The sequence below is a fragment of the Anabrus simplex genome, chromosome 14 (assembly GCF_040414725.1).
Source record: "Anabrus simplex isolate iqAnaSimp1 chromosome 14, ASM4041472v1, whole genome shotgun sequence".
NCBI lineage: Eukaryota > Metazoa > Arthropoda > Insecta > Orthoptera > Tettigoniidae > Anabrus > Anabrus simplex.
The window spans coordinates 87,880,282-87,896,680 of NC_090278.1; the positions used below are offsets into that span (position 1 = coordinate 87,880,282).

At 41.1% G+C, this 16,399-nt stretch overlaps 1 protein-coding gene across 1 annotated transcript in view; it reads right to left on the reverse strand.

Moving 5' to 3' along the window:
- The window catches only part of LOC136885666 (uncharacterized), a 158,282-nt gene extending 142,211 nt beyond the window's left edge, over positions 1-16,071 (reverse strand). The window contains exon 1 of the mRNA XM_067158362.2: positions 15,970-16,071. The gene's annotated coding sequence lies outside the window, so the exon portion shown is untranslated. The remainder of the gene's footprint in view (positions 1-15,969) is intronic.
- Between the last annotated feature and the right edge of the window lie 328 nt (positions 16,072-16,399).

The following is a 16,399-nucleotide window of genomic DNA, read 5'->3' on the forward strand; positions in this document are numbered from 1 at the left end:
TGCGTGTCACTGTTACAAATGTAACGAGGACAAAAAATAACAGGTTACCAAATAACGACAACAATATAACATACTAGTGAAAAGAGTAACTGGGAACTGTCACTAGTAGCAGCTTACAGACACAGAATGTGACCTTCATTTCAGATAGTTAGCCAAGCAAGAGCGCTTTGGTAGGATATTGCTGTAAGTCAAATACACTATAGTCTTTTTTTTTTTAAGTTGCTGCTGTCATCTGGTAACAACTAAAGTGTAAACTGTTATGACATATTCAACTGCTCAGGGGTAATCGTTGACTCAGAAATCGCTTAGGGCTACCTACATTATAATATTATTATAAGTTTCACCCGTATAATTTTTCTTCTACCATACATAAATTAGTATGCCAACTTTCCATATTGATATTATAGATAACATAACATTACTTCATTTTACTTAATCGATCCTCTCGTGCCGCTTTGTGTCCAAGTTTCGCAGACAGATCATCATGTATTATTGTCTTCTATCCTTGATCGAGGCATTGCCAAACTCATTCCTCTAGATTCCAGAAAAGACGCTATGTTGTCTTCTCATTTCATTCGTTGTCTGCCTCTCGTTAACTTTATAGCAAATAGGAATGCGTGTAGTGTAGTGATGCGTGCGCGCATGTGCGACTGAATGAATGGGACTTCGCAACACAGACAATCTTACCAGGCTGTGACCAGTAAAAGGTGAGTAACGTTGGACGTTATTTTTAACTGTTACTTTTCACAGTTACTTTCTTGTACCAGTGACAGGTGTAGCAGTTACACAAAAATAACCGTTCGTCGCACCTCTACCACATCCATTGAAACCAGTGGGGCAAAATGCGTATTTACTAGGAAGGACAACTTTGTAGACGTGGCAAATTTCACAATATCCGGATTCTTCCAAAGCAGAGGTGCTCAGCTGGCCGCCCGTTGAGGCTAGCCCAGTGCGGCTGGGATGGCGTGACGTAAATGTGGGTAGCATACGTCACAGTGGAGCGAGAGAGCGGCACACTTTGCAGGGAAGGGAGGGAGCAGCTCTAATCCAATACTCAGCGAAATATTGATTGGGGTGCAGTATTTAAAACAAAGCAAAATAACTGGCCTTTTCAAGATATTTCGGACCGATTTATACTGTGCTCGATATAAACAGTGTTATTTTCTTATATTTATACATTAAAAAACTGACAGGTTGTATATATTTTTGTTACAATCTACAAAGGTACAGGGTTTAAGCGTACAGGCTAAGATTTACAGTTCCTTGGATGGACATGAAAGTATTTCCATTTTCTTTAACAAGTAAAATTCCTGTTATTCATTAAGCAAAAAGTTATATAATTACATAATTCAATAAGTGTTGTGCGACTTTTTCTGTTCACTAAATTCCTGAAAATAGTATTTAAAATTTAACAGATATCCAATTATAATAGCTAGCTTCCAAATGGAGAGAGTGAGTTTCATCACGAGTGAGGACATAGATATTTACTATCCAAGATGAAAGTACAAAAACAATGTAAATATATCTACCAGATAGATATACAGTATACCTTCAAATAAACAACCTGACTTACTTGACTTGACTTATTTCCTTTAATTCCAGGTGGAACATAGGGCCTCGACGAAATTTCTCTAGCTTGTTCTATCTGCCGCGAATGCTTTCACCTCCCTCCATGTCTTGTTAACTCCAGAAATCTCCTTGTATATGGTTCTCTTCCAGGTAATCCTCGGTCTGTCTTGCCTGCGACTGCGTTGTGGATTCCAACTCAATGCCTGCCTTGTGATACTTTCTTGTGGTCTTCTCAGGGTGTGCCCAATCCATCTCCATTTTCTTGTCATTATCTGTTCCTGTATGGGACTTTGACTTGTGGTCTCCCAAAAGTCTTTGTTTGAGCTGGTCTTTGGCCACCATATTCTCATAATGTACCTCAAACAACTATGTATACAAGTCTGTAACCTTGTGGTAATAAATAAATAACCTAACTGGTGTTATTCCTGGTAAGCATGATCGAATTGTTGGAGAGTTTATCAGATAACTTAAATCCAAACTACCACAAGCCACAGCTTATCCGCCTTAACTCCGGTATCCGGTCAAGATACATAAAACTGCAATTTCTTATAACGTAAATTGAAAACGAAGTGGATTTCTGCCCTCTTTCTTTCATGATTTTTTGCCTCCGTTTCAAACTCGGGTATCACCGCAGTGGTCGACAGTGACGGGGAGAACATCGTCCAGCGCGAGCATCTCTGTTCTAAACAGTAGCCTCAAACCAGCTATTTCTTCCATCGTGGGAGTGAATACATCCCACTGTTGACAAAAAAAAAAAAATAGTTTTTCCTGCAAATCATGTGTCTTCTCTCGTAACAGTATATTTGGAAACTGCATCTGCGTCGGTTGGATCTAGAGAAAGCACAAACTCGTTAGTTTTGTAAAAAATTTCACTCAGTAAAATCGCACACTCAATCTACGTAGGTTCTCCAGCGAGGAATGAAAAGGTCAGAAAAAGCGTAGGAGAAGCTGGGAAATTACGTCCGGTTAACAAATCTCACATTGCAGGGAGTTCGAATACACGCCTACAAAGAAAACGTGTGTCCCTAAAACTCTTAATGTTGCTCATAAATGAATGAGTCTGGTTCGAACCTGCCCACTCAGTCCGAGACGGTGATATCTGAGCAGTGAGCAATGTGAGTCAACCAGAACTCGAAACTCGATAAACAGGCTCCGTATACCAGACCAGTAGTCGCTCGGTACGTGATCAACTTACGAGTAGTTGCTGTTACGAGTGTTACATGCAGTAGCTGTACAAGACAGAGAAGCAATGCTGCTCGGTGTGCCCAGGCTCATTCCCGCTCACTGTGATCAGACAGTTCGGTAGACTCATTTGTTCAGGAAGTTGAGTGCCTTGAAAACACTCATCGAGCAGGAAGCTCTGAACGAGGTTAGACCGAGCGGAACCCATTAATTTGTGCGAGTCTACATGTCAATTTGCACAGCTCTAATCACAGTATCCCAGATCAAATATAATGATCATCAGGTGGAGGTGATTACGGTTTTAAGAGGAAATAGAACTGGGACACCATCTCGTATATAACATTAATCAGAGGGGAAAATGGAAGGGATCCGACACTTCGAAAAATGAAGATATCGGCCAAAGAAAGACAAGGGCGGCGAAGGGAGTGAAAATGAAAGATTCCTTAGGCCTTGAGTGTTTTAATACCTTCCGGGTCGGGAAAGAACAAGACTTGACCAAGGGAGGTCGTATAGGATAGGTGAAAGCGAGGAGCCTGGCAGAAGTAAGTGGAAACTCAGCTAAGGACTCAGTGATGTAAGGTATGGATGGATGGCCAGACAATGTTACCTAGCAACCGAGCAGGCAGTGATGTAAGATATGGATGGATGGTCAGAAAATGCTTCCTAGCAACCGTGCAGGCAGTGATGTAAGGTATGGATGGATGGCCATGACAGGGAGACATATTTATGACCATCTGATTTTCGTAAAGGGAAAAGTGGTTTCTTCTTTCCAACCCTCGTATGTCCAGGTTATGGATCCAAGGAGAGGACTGAACCGCTCCGTTACTGTATGAAGTCCTGTGGTGTTTTGATTTATTTAATTATTACCATTTTGTAGCGCTCTATTTCTTGATCGCGTGCACGACCTGAAGCATCTCATTTCCTATTCTATTGCGAGGTAATTTGGATCAATTAATCTGAACCCCCACCTATAACAGGTAGCCGTGGAGTAACAGAAGAGTTCGATAGCTTCGACCATGTATCCCATACATTGTTGATGATGTCATGCTGTAGACAAAAATATCTTCCTCAGCCGACTGCGGTACAGTGTTGCCATGTCAGTAACTTCCCCGCTGGGCCTAGATTTCTTTTTCGAAAACCATCTCGCGGCTTAAGATATATTATCCTGCTCAGCGGACTCAAAAGATTGACGTTCCAAAGTCACATATGTTAACTGCATTGCGTTGTCGCCTCACTTCCTTTCTTAATAATAAAGTTACCGGGCGAGATGGCCGTGCGGTTGGGGGCGCGCAGCTGTGAGCTTGCATTGGGTTGGTATCCCACTGTCCGCAGCCCTGATGATGGTTTTTTCGTGGTATCCCATTTTCACACCAGCCAAATGCTGGGGCTGTACCAAAATTAAGGCCAGGGCCGCTTCTTTCCCACTCCTAGCCCGCCCTTTTCTATCCCATCGTCGCCACAAGACCCATCTGTGTCGGTGCAACGAGAGGCAAATTCTAAAAAAAAAATAATAATAATAAAAATAAAAAATGCAGATCGGTGCTGCTTCATCAAAAATTTTATGAATACTGTAATTATTTGTTTACATTTTGGTGGTATTTCATGGTTGTAAAGAAATGCATTCTACGCGTAATGTTTACATGAAATCTGTTTTATTATTTTACCTCGGATTAATGTTAACAGAGGATGGTTGCCCAGTTGTGTTTCCTCTTAAAACAATAATCACTCTACAAACCCCCTGAAGAATGTAAATGGCATATTTCCAAGTAAACGGTCTCCGTTTATTTGTACTATTTCATCATTATCTCTTTGTTTCCATAATGCAGCTGACTACCTCAAGTGTAAACGTTTGTTTAGAGGGGAAGGATTTGCTTTTCCAACTGCTAGTATGCAGCATCTGACGGTCATACAGGATTTGAATATAACAGGTGTATATCATACCAGACACAAGGCAAACGTAAAACAAGAATATCGAACATTATTGAAAGACACATCACGACCAGTATACTTCAACCAAGACGAGTAGAAATGAATAGTGTGACGACTCCTTCTGAATCACACGTTAACAGACACGGTGTACATGCTCTCCGCCACCTGCAGCGCTGCTGTCGATAAAAAGTCCAATTACGCGCGCTTTTTGTCGCCTTAATGTAGAAGTTTGTAAACAGTTTGTGGTCTTTTTTCGGTAGTTTTATATGTGCAAAATATCTGGTGTTAACTTTTCGTGAACTGAAAAGTGAAAAAGGTTAAGCATTTGAGAAGTAGTAGGCCTCCGTATGCTTTGGCATATGCTTCAGTTTACTACCGCATGTGAATATGCGTACAACTTGGTATGCAAGTCGTGTTACGATAAACATTCGAATTGAAAACGGCTTTCAACACCCCCCCCCCCCCCCCAAAGTTCCCACTCTGTTCTCAAAGTGGTCGAAGGCTATCCCACGTTAGGATCTGCCTTAAGTGATAGTACCCTTAACATCATTTTTCAGTCAGATTGGAGCCATAGAAAAAGCTGTTGTCAAGGAGAATGCCAAAACCATAAGTACAGCTCAGGAAAAAATTTACAGCAAGCTTAGGTACCTTTGATCAGCCACCATTATCAAGTTGGGAAGATGAACAAATAGCTCCTTTCACCAGTTCAAAAATGAATGTTATCCATCACTTCTGCGGGTATATTGTTAACAAGGCTACAAGAATTATGGTAACTCATCCAACTACCTCATTTACCCAGCGAATGAATTATTATTTATGTAGAGTAAGTTGTGAGAAATCTTAATGCACAAGAAACATTATGGGGGGAAATATTTCAAGAATACCTGGATAGTTTCCCTCCAATTATTGTTTCTCATGGACTTCGATGTATAGACACATATACGTTCGAGATATTCGTTAAGACACTGACGAACCAATTTCAGAAGTAACGTCATTAAATCATTACTAAATGTAAATCATGTTACTTTCAAAACAAGGAACACTATATCTTAATTTGAACGAAACACAGATCGCACATAAACACTGTCATCTGTCAGTAAACAGAATGTACAGTCCTGAAACATCACAGTAATGAATACACGGTTTTATATAATTTATTTAAAGGATAAATTCCGAATTAAGTCGCATGAGATCTCATTTAGAATCACATGTTCGAAGACAGCTGATCACTATGTATCTACACCAGCGCCGCGTAGTGTTGGAACATATCAACCATCAGAAGTCGTCACACTATGCATTTCTATTCGTCCTGCTTCAACAATAATGAACACCGAGCTCGATAGCTGCAGTCGCTTTAAGTGCGGCCAGTTGTGAGATGGACAGCAGGCAATGGTATGTTGATAAACGGGGTTAAAAGTCAGGTTGTGAGTTTCACAAATTGGAAAAGTCCTCTCAGTTTTAATTACTGCGTTGATGGGATGAAAGTTCCTTTTGGGGATCATTGTAAGTATCTAGGTGTTAATATAAGGAAAGATCTTCATTGGGGTAATCACATAAATGGGATTGTAAATAAAGGGTACAGATCTCTGCACATGGTTATGAGGGTGTTTAGGGGTTGTAGTGAGGATGTAAAGGAGAGGGCATATAAGTCTCTGATAAGACCCCAACTAGAATATGGTTCCAGTGTATGGGACCCTCACCAGTTGGAATTCAAGAGGACAAACTGGGGCAAATATTCATTTATAGGAAGGGGAGTTAGGGATTGGAATAACTTACTAAGGGAGATGTTCAATAAATTTCCAATTTCTTTGAAATCATTTAGGAAAAGGCTAGGAAAACAACAGATAGGGAATCTGCCACATGGGCGACTGCCCTAAATGAAGATCAGTATTGATTGATTGATTGATCCAGTATTCGGAAGATAGTGGGTTCGAACCCCACTGTCGGCAGCCCTGAAGATGGTTTTGCATGATTTCCCATTTTCACACCAGGCAAATACTGGGACTAACCTTAATTAAGGTTACGGCCGCTTCCTACCCACTCCTAGTCCTTTCCAATCCCATCGTCGCCATAAGACCTATCTGTGTCGGTGCAACGTAAAGCAAATTCTAAATTTAAAAAAAATTAAAAAAGAACTTCCGATTAAAAAGAATCAGAACGATAAAGTATACCAATAAGGTGCGGCCAAATTTTCAGGGCAGATTACTCAAGTGTAAAGGAAGACGCCCTAGTGCGCCGCCTCTACGTCAGTAGCGACCAGTGAGACGTTGATGTTTCAAGTGGACAATTGTACGTCTAACATGGGTAGATGTAAGGATGTGACAGATTGGCCAAAAGAGGCAATCGTGTTTGGCCGTGCCCATCACCATACGGTGCGAGAAGTTGCTGGATTTGTTGGTGTTTGGCAGCGGACTGTTCAACGTGTCTACAAGCTGTGGTGTACTACAAGTGACCACGAAAACCCGATGCTGGAATTGTGGTCTGAGAAAGATCCTGACTGACAAGGACCGTTTCACGGCCTGTGAATCAAAATCGTTTCAAAACGCGACAGGAATTGCTGCAGTCAGTGAATTAAGGTCCAGAACATTGTGACGGGAAAATCATGCAATGAACATTTGGAGTCGTCACCTCGCAAGAGGCCATTGCTCACACAGCCACACCAATTCGATTCAGTATCTACTTATTCGTCATTTGATCTATCCATCTCACCTTCAGCATTCCTCTGTAACACCACATTTCAAAAGCTTCTATTCTCTTTCTTTCTGAGCTAATTATCGTCCATGTTTCACTCCCATACAATACCATACTCCAGACTAAAGTCTTCAAAAACATCTTTCTAATTCCTATATCAATGTTCGAAGTGAGCAAATTTCTTCTCCTAATGAAGGCCTTCCTTGCTTGTGCTAGTCTGCATTTTATGTCCTCCTTACTTCCGCCATCGTTAGTCATTTTACTACCCAAGTAACAATATTCATCTACTTCCTCTTTAAGGCTTCATTTACTAATCTAATATATCCTGCATCACCTGACTTCGTTCGACTGCACTCCATTACTTTCCTTTTGGACTTATTTACTTTCATCTTCTACTCCTTACCCAAGACTCTGTCCATAGCATTCAGCAATTTCTCGAGATCTTCTGCAGTCCCAGATAATAATTATAATTTCGTGTGGCTAATTCTAGCCGGGTGCAGCCCTTGTAAGGCAGATCCTCCGATGAGGGTGGAGGGTAGTGTTATGTGTGGTGTGTGAATAGCAGGAATGTTGGGGACAGCACAAACACCCAGCCCCCGGGCCATTGGAATTAACCAATGAAGGTTAAAATCCCTGATCCGGCTGGAAATCGAACCCGGGACCCTCTGAACCGAAGGCCAGTGCACTGACCATTCAGCCAACGAGTCGGACAGTCCCAGATAAATAGCAAATCTCAGGGTTTTATTTCCTCTCCTTGGATCGTGATTCCCTTCCCACATTCGTCTTTGATTTCCTTTACTGCCTGTTCTATATAAACATTGAAAAGAAGGAGGAACAAGCTGCAACCTTGCCTCACTCCTTCTCTTTCTCACTCCTTTGAATTGATCGATTAATAATTAATTTATACAACGGCCATACCACTTTATGTCGATTATTAGCGATGTCCAACTCGTTGACCGAATGGTCAGCGTAATAGCCTTCGTTTCAGAGGGTTCCGGGTTCGATTCTCGGCCTGATCGGGGATTTTAACCTTCACTGGCTAATTCCAGTGGCCCGGGGGCTGGGTGTTTGTGCTGTCCCCAACATTCCTACAACTCACACACCGCACATAGCACTATCCTCCACCACAATAACATGCAGTTATCTACACATGGCAGAAACCGCCCAGCCTCATCGGGGGGTCTGCCTTACAAGTGCTGCACTCGGCTAGAAATAGCCACATGAAATGATTATTATCTGTTAGCGATAAACGATATTTGCTAGACGCAAAATGTGTCATTTTCTTCCTCAACTTCTGGTTTCATGCAACTTTTCTATCGGGGAAGCTATATTGGCACGAGAGGAGACCTGAGGTGCATGTTTTCCGCATACCATCTTCCTGTTTGAACTTCGTTGTGCACAAGACAGTAGCAGCGATAAGGGTCCCGCGGGGTCTGCGGGCGGGGGGCCATAGCTTATGAGGGGCCTATGACTGTTTATTAATTCAGTAGCTGAAGAGTGATTCTAGATACTGATAAAGCTTACAGCACACAGTACAGTATTGTTTGCAATTACAGAGGGTTATTCCAAACTTAGTGAGCCTCCGTGGCTCAGACGGCAGCGCGTCGGCCCCTTACCGCTGGATACCGTGGTTCAAATCCCGGTCACTCCATGTGAGATTTGTGCTGGACAAAGCGAAGGCGGTACATGCTTTTCTCCGGGTACTCCGGTTTTCCCTATCATCTTTCATTCCAGCAACACTCTCCATTCTCATTTCATAGCACCTATCAGTCATTAATAAAATCACTTTGGGAGTGGCGACCCCATCGTACTAACAGCCTATATATGATTCATTTATTTCATTCCCGACCCGGTCAATGACTGGAAAACAGGTTGTATAGGTTTTCATTCATTCCAAACTTAGGCCGTCACAGTGCACAGCTTCTTTCGTCGATAGGAGTACGGTAGTTATTTCTGAAAGAATGTGAGTTTCCCGACCTGTTCCAGTAATAACCATCCCTTGCTGCCACTCACAACAATCAACAAGTAATTGGCGAGTTCTGAGAACCCAGTAGTGAGCGAAGATGCGATAACAAAGACATCCTCCTTATCTAAACTCTAAATACTGAAGTTTCGAGCCTGTTTATAACTCTCGGCAGTCAGTGTAGCTAAGTAGGCCTACGATGGACGGTTGAGTTGTAAATTATTTGGTCCCAGGAACGAGATTATTTCTTAAAAATTTGACACTGGAATATGCATTTCTTGTGTGTGTAGCCTATTATTAGCAAATAGTACAGAAGAAGCAACATTTAAAGTGAAGGAACTAGGAAGATTAGCATTGAAGGTTGGGTTGAAAATATCATTCGAGAAAACAGAAATGATGCCATCCTTTAAACTTGACACTCCACGTATTTCCATTAAATAATACTCAGAAAATAAAAGTTGTAAATAAATTTTAAAAATCTTGGTGAAATTATCACTTGGAATGCTAATGAAAAAGCGTCCATAGATCATAGAACTCTAAAACGGAGACGAGCACAACAAATTACATGGCCAAGTTACAATAAACAGTCCTTTTCAATTAATGCTAAATTTCGCCATTATAACTCCGTCATCAAACCAGAAGCAATGTATGCAAGTGACACATTTTTCAAACTTAATACCCAAGCAACAACAGACAAACCGCAGCAAGTGGATAGAAGAATTCTCTAGACAATTATTAATAATAAAAAAAAACAACAGGTCGATCGCCAGTGGAGACGTTTACCCAATTCCGTAATTTACAAGGAAAGTCAATCAATTACTGACACGATGAGAAAATTGAGGATTCCATTTTTTTTACACATATACCGGTTGCCAAATTTTAGTTTCCGAAAACAGCTTTTTGATTTCTTTTGGAACAGTAAAACAAAAAAAAACCACTTGGTTTAAAGAAATACAAATAGATCTGGATGAATTGAAAATTACTACAGAGCAAACTGAAAATAGAAAAGAGAAGAAGATGCTAAACAACAAATATACAAAACTATCACTTAAAACATCAAAACGTAAGCAGTATATCATATCAGCAGAAGAACGGGCTGCAAGATCGTTTAGACTGAAGAAGTTTTGGGAAAAAAAGAAGAAATTATCAAGTTTTACAAAATAAACTTATTTTTATGTACTTATTTTTTAGAGATTTTATTGTATAAGGTTGATTTTGGGGCTCCAATGTGGGCGTAAACAATGTAAATAAATAAATAAATAAATAAATAAATAAATAAATAAATAAATTATTATTATTATTATTATTATTGTACCGGGAGGTACACCTCAACGCCGCGCATTCAAAATCAGCGCCTAAATGTATTCCTCTATTGGTCAAACAGTGAAACTGAAACTACACCAATTTCGGACATTAATCAGAACATGCCACCACTAAAATATTGAGTAATTTTGTTATTTTGAAGTTTCCTAAACTGACTGAATTTCTCCTAGTTTTGTTTGCTACACATCAAGAATTTTGGACACATCTCCACAGATGGCACTACCAAAAAGCTATAATCATGCACCTTGGTGCAAAGTGAAAGAAGTTATAATTTAAAGACGTTTTGTATTTCTAAGAGGTTTTTTTTTGCTACTGGCTTTACGTCGCACCGACACAGATAGGTCTTATGGCGACGATGGGACAGGAAGGGGCTAGGACTGGGAAGGAAGCGGCCGTGGCCTTAATCAAGGTGTGAAAATGGGAAACCACGGAAAACCATCTTCAGGGCTGCCGACAGTGGGGTTCGAACCCACTATCTCCCGAATACTGGATACTGGCCGCACTTAAGCGACTGCAGCTATCGAGCTCGGTAAATGGTTGTTTAAATGATAGATGTTCATTTATTTTTGGGTTGGCAATATTTCCTTTTTCTTTCCGCCAGTTTTGAATCTAGCCAATTACTAATTTCTGTAATTAATTTTCAACCTATCACAGGCTTCTTGTTCGATTCTGAGTGTTACTTTTGAACTCAACCAATAAAATTAAGAGGGTGTGGCTAGTTTAGTCTTGAATGATCTCGAACCTTCCCTGAGGGTTTATAAACTGCGGCTTTTCACGTTTCTGGGCCAATTGATCGTCGTCTATCTGAGTGTGTGTGTTAAGCAGGAGGCGGGCGGCCTCTTTCGTCGGCAACCAGAACATCTGTAAGGTAATGGCCACATAACTTTATTCTTTCTTGCTACCTCCGCAGTTTAATCCGAGGGAAAGGTCGACTTTTTAGTTATGTAACAAACTTTTCTAAAATGTAAATCTTCTTTCGGCTAATGTAAAAACTTCGTAAACTCTTTAACTGTGAATCGGGGATAGAGAGTGAATTACCCTCTCGAGCTCCCCTTCATCTTGGATTGAGGTGACTACGATTTATAACTGTTTTTCATTCTGTAATGTGGTAAAGTAATTTGTATACGAGTCACCTCAGTAGTTTTGGAATAGCCCCTGTTTCATCGGCCTAGAGCCCTATAGGTTTCTAAGCTCTCATTATCTTAGTGCGCAGTTCGCCTCCATTCATTTTGTGTTTGGGCCAGTTATTTAACCTGTTCCTTTTTCATGAAGGCTCTGTAGGTTGGGTATTAAATACACCTGTATAAATAATTTTCAAATTGTAAATTGTGCCTTGAGAGGCCAGTAATTGTAAGTTGATGTTGCCTTGAGTAGGCTTGGAGACCTGAGAGCCTGTTAGCTCTTTTTCAAGTTTTGTAATTGTAAAGTGTGCCTCTGGGAGGCTTGATATTATGATTTAGGGAGCAACTGCTCTGGAATTAGGGGATTTCTGCCCTTAACTAAATAATTCTTCTTCCATTTGTAAACTTGTAAAACTATGGGCTTAAAGCCCAAAGTGTTAAGGTTCTGATCTTGGATTTTAATAATAATCATGTTATTTGCTTTACGTCCCACTAACTTCTTTTGCGGTTTTCGGAGACGCCGAGGTGCCGGAATTTATTCCCGCAGGAGTTCTTTTACGTGCCAGTAAATATACCGACACGAGGCTGACGTATTTGAGTACTTTCAAATACCACCGGGCTGAGCCAGGATCGAACCTGCCAAGTTGGGGTCAGAAGGCCAGCGCCTCAACCGTCTGAGCCACTCAGCCCGGCAATTATGGATTTTCCCTAATCTGGTTTCAAGATTGGCATTGTACCTGATTGTTATTTTTCCTTGCGGAAATTTGTTAAGTTTATTTATATAATGAAAGAAATATAACCTTTGTTAAAGTTCTAATTCAATTCTTGACATTGTAGTTAGACCCATTCAAGCCCGCACCTTCTTTCACATCTGCGTTCCACAGATACCCCGGAACAATTGTTATTATTATTATTATTATTATTATTATTATTATTATTATTATTATTATTGGACAAAACTTCTCACGAAAAGGATTACAGAAGCAGGTGACCATAAACACCCAGATGAATAGTTTGGATTCCGAAAAGTTCGGAGTGCCCTCTACGTCATTACCAACCTGATCAATGACATTGACGAAACCTTACGATGTCTAAAATGAAAATTTCATTTAACATAATTTTGTTGATTATGCAAGAGCCTTTGACACGTCAAGCAGACCGTTAATAATTGTGAAGATGGAAGCCATAATGGGTGAAGACAACAAACTCACGAAACTGATTAGCAACATTCTGACGACTAATTACCTGCAAATTGACGACCGTGTTACAACTTCGAATCTGATAACGCAAACAAATGGAGTAGCGCAAGGCGATCTACTCAGCCCCCTGCTCTTTAACACAGCGACATAAAACGTGGTGATGGCAAATAAGCTTGGAACAGTAAATGTCAACATTACGCAGATGATATGGCCATTGATTCGAGTTTCCTACCTTAAACTGCAAAAAGCTATTGACAATCTAGACAGATGGCCACAGGATAATAAGATAAAAATCAACACTGAGAAAACTGTAAAAATGACGTTTAGGAAAGCATGCAGAGAAACGGCTAGTGACAAGATTTACCTAGGATCAGCTCCCCTCAAATTAGGAAATACATGCACATATCTAGGACTTACATTACAGCTAGAGTCTACAGAGCCCACATAAAGTCTCGAGCAAAGGCGGCAACCAAAGCCATATATGAAATTAAAACAATCACGAAGCTTTCACTGGGAACCGCTATGAGATTATTTGACGCGAAAATAGCTCCCATCGCCATATACGTGCTGGAAATCATCTGGAAGAAACTGACGATGGCAGACTTGAGGACACTCGAAGCAATCAAACCGCGTTTTCTGAAAGTTATTCGAAATACGCAAAATCTCGACTAGCATACGAACTTGCCAAGGAGACCTCATCGAGGTCCTCCGGATGAAGAGAGGGCTGCGAGAAACTATTGCAAGAGAGAGGGAAGAAAAGAGAAAATCTGGATCGACTTTTATACAACGCAGGCCATGATGAATAGGACATGGACAAACACTAACCAAGACCTCCAACATTTTGTTAAGTCGATGGTGCTGCATGTATACCACCATACCGAGTACTTCCATGAACCAGACGAATCCTGCGTAGGTAGATTATGTGGTGTATACCGCGTACTCACGTCTGCAAATCGGAGATCTTCTGTCGTGATCCTTTGTAAAAGTAAGTGATGTCGGTAATTCTAGTTTGTTCTCAACTCTATACACAATAAAATTATTATTATTATTATTATTATTATTATTATTATTATTGAAAAAATCCACAGCCTGTTTTCAGTCATTCAACCGGGTCAGGAATGGAATGAATGAAGGAAGCCCCATCTAGCGGCGAGGATAGGAAATGTGCCGGCTTCCGAAGGCTGTCGACTCCTCTGCGGCAATGATAAATGACTGACGGATGAAATAAAATGTTAATGGAGAGTGTTGCTGGAATGAAAGATGACAGGGAAAACCGGAGTACCCGGAGAAAAACCTGTCCGCCTCCGCTTTGTCCAACACAAATCTCACGTGGAGTGACCGGGATTTGAACCACGGTATCCAGTGGTGAGAAGCCGGCACGCTGCCGCCTGAACCACGCAGGATCCTAATATTAATATTATTGTTTCTTTATGCCCATTCATAGAATGTACTGGAACTTGTTCAGTGGCTTGATGACTTTCGCCTTCTCAATCTTGCAAAATGTCTTCATGAACTCACTGTGTTGCCTCTTCCAAATACTTTCATGGCCTGTATTTATTTATTTATTTATTTATTTATTGTCTTCTTCTTAATCTGATTAACTTCCAGGGTTGGCTTTGGTCTCGGACTCAGCGAGGGATCCCACCTCTACCACCTCCAGGGCAGTGTCCTTTGGGTAGGGGGATACAACTGGGGAGGATGACCAGTACCTCACCCAGGTGGCCTCGCCTGCTATGCTGAACAGGGGCCACGTGGCGGGATGGGAAGATAGGAAGGGATAGACGAGGAAGAGGGAAGGAAGTAATTTGCCCGAAGGAGAAGTGGGAAACCATGGAAAAACACTTAGAGGATGGTTGAGGTGGGAATCGAACCCACGTCTACTCAGTTGACCTCCCAAGGCTGAGTGGACCCCGTTCCAGCCCTCGTACCACTTTTCAAATTTTGTGGCAGAGCCGGCATTCGAACCCGGGCCTCTGGGGGTGGAAGCTAATCGCGCTGGAGGAGAAGTGGGAAACCACGGAAAACAACTTTGAGGATTGCTGAGGTGGGAATCGAGACCCCCCTCTCCACTCAGCAGGGACTCGGACTCACAGAGGCGGACTGAATCTATTCCTACCCACCCTAAAAATGTGTCCAAAAAATGTCAAACGTTTCCACCATACAGTATCGATGAAACTAGAGGTCTGCAGTTCTCCTTTTGGTCCAAATTCTATTTTTTTGTATGTGATCTGATTTTCCTAAGAATTTTGCGTTGTTTTTCAGTATCTGCAACTTTCGGATGACCTGAAGTTAAGGTTTCTGATGCATATAGAGATGATTATGATTATTATTATTATTATAATACCGGGCGAGTTGGCCATGCGGTTAGGGGCGCGCAGCTGTGAGCTTGCATCCGGGAGATGGTGAGTTCGAACCCCACTGTCGGCAGTTCTGAAAATGGTTTTCCGTGAATTCCCATTTTCACGCCAGGCACATGCTGGGGCTGTACGGTATCTTAATAAAGGCCACAGCCGCTTCCTTCCCACTCCTAGGCCTTGCCTATCCCATCGTCGCCGTAAGACTTATGAGTGTCGGTGCGGCGTAAATAAAACATTATTATTATTATTATTTTCAAATAAGCCTATTAAGATTACGCAAAGTATTAATTTAGAGGAGTTCATTTGCCTTTCTTTGTGTCCATATTTCTTTCATTCTTTTACGTAGTATTATTATCATAATGGAATATTAGGAAATGTGATATGAGTCGTAAGCGTTGTTAATTAGGCCCTGAATGCATACAGTAACACATTAATCGTAATTTGTAATAAATTCTTCCCATTACACCCTTTAGCATGTCACATTAACCACGAAAGTTTCTTTACAGCTATTGTAATTTTATCGTTGTCCTTTCATCCTGGTCAAACATACTCGTCCATTATTAAACTGATGCACAGGATACTACCAGAAAAATAGCAGGTAAATTCGTGCAAAGGTTAGGTTGAGGAGTACTCACAAAATCTCCTGGAGTATACAATAACAGCTGGTGTCAGGTGTACTGCTTCATTCCGTGGGCCGTCCGTCCGTACGCACTCACTTGTTACGTGTTTACCATGGCCTTCTATGAATGTGATACTCAGCAGTCTTCTTTTTTGTTCTTCAGATGTTTTTCATTTGTTTTCAACGGAATAAATCGCTGTCTATTTTATATTCACGTTCACTGCACTCAAATCAGCTGACCGAAATAATATCACTACACTAGTTTCTTAATAAAATTGGTGCGTAGAAATCCTCTGCGTTTCAGTGTGTCTCTGCTTTAAACTGGCACTTGAATAAAGTATTTAAATATAACTTGTGGTCACAATACTCTGAAGACAACTGTTCAGTGGATACATTTGTACCTAACCTAAATAAGTAGAATTTAATCTCGTGTAGACGAGGTAACT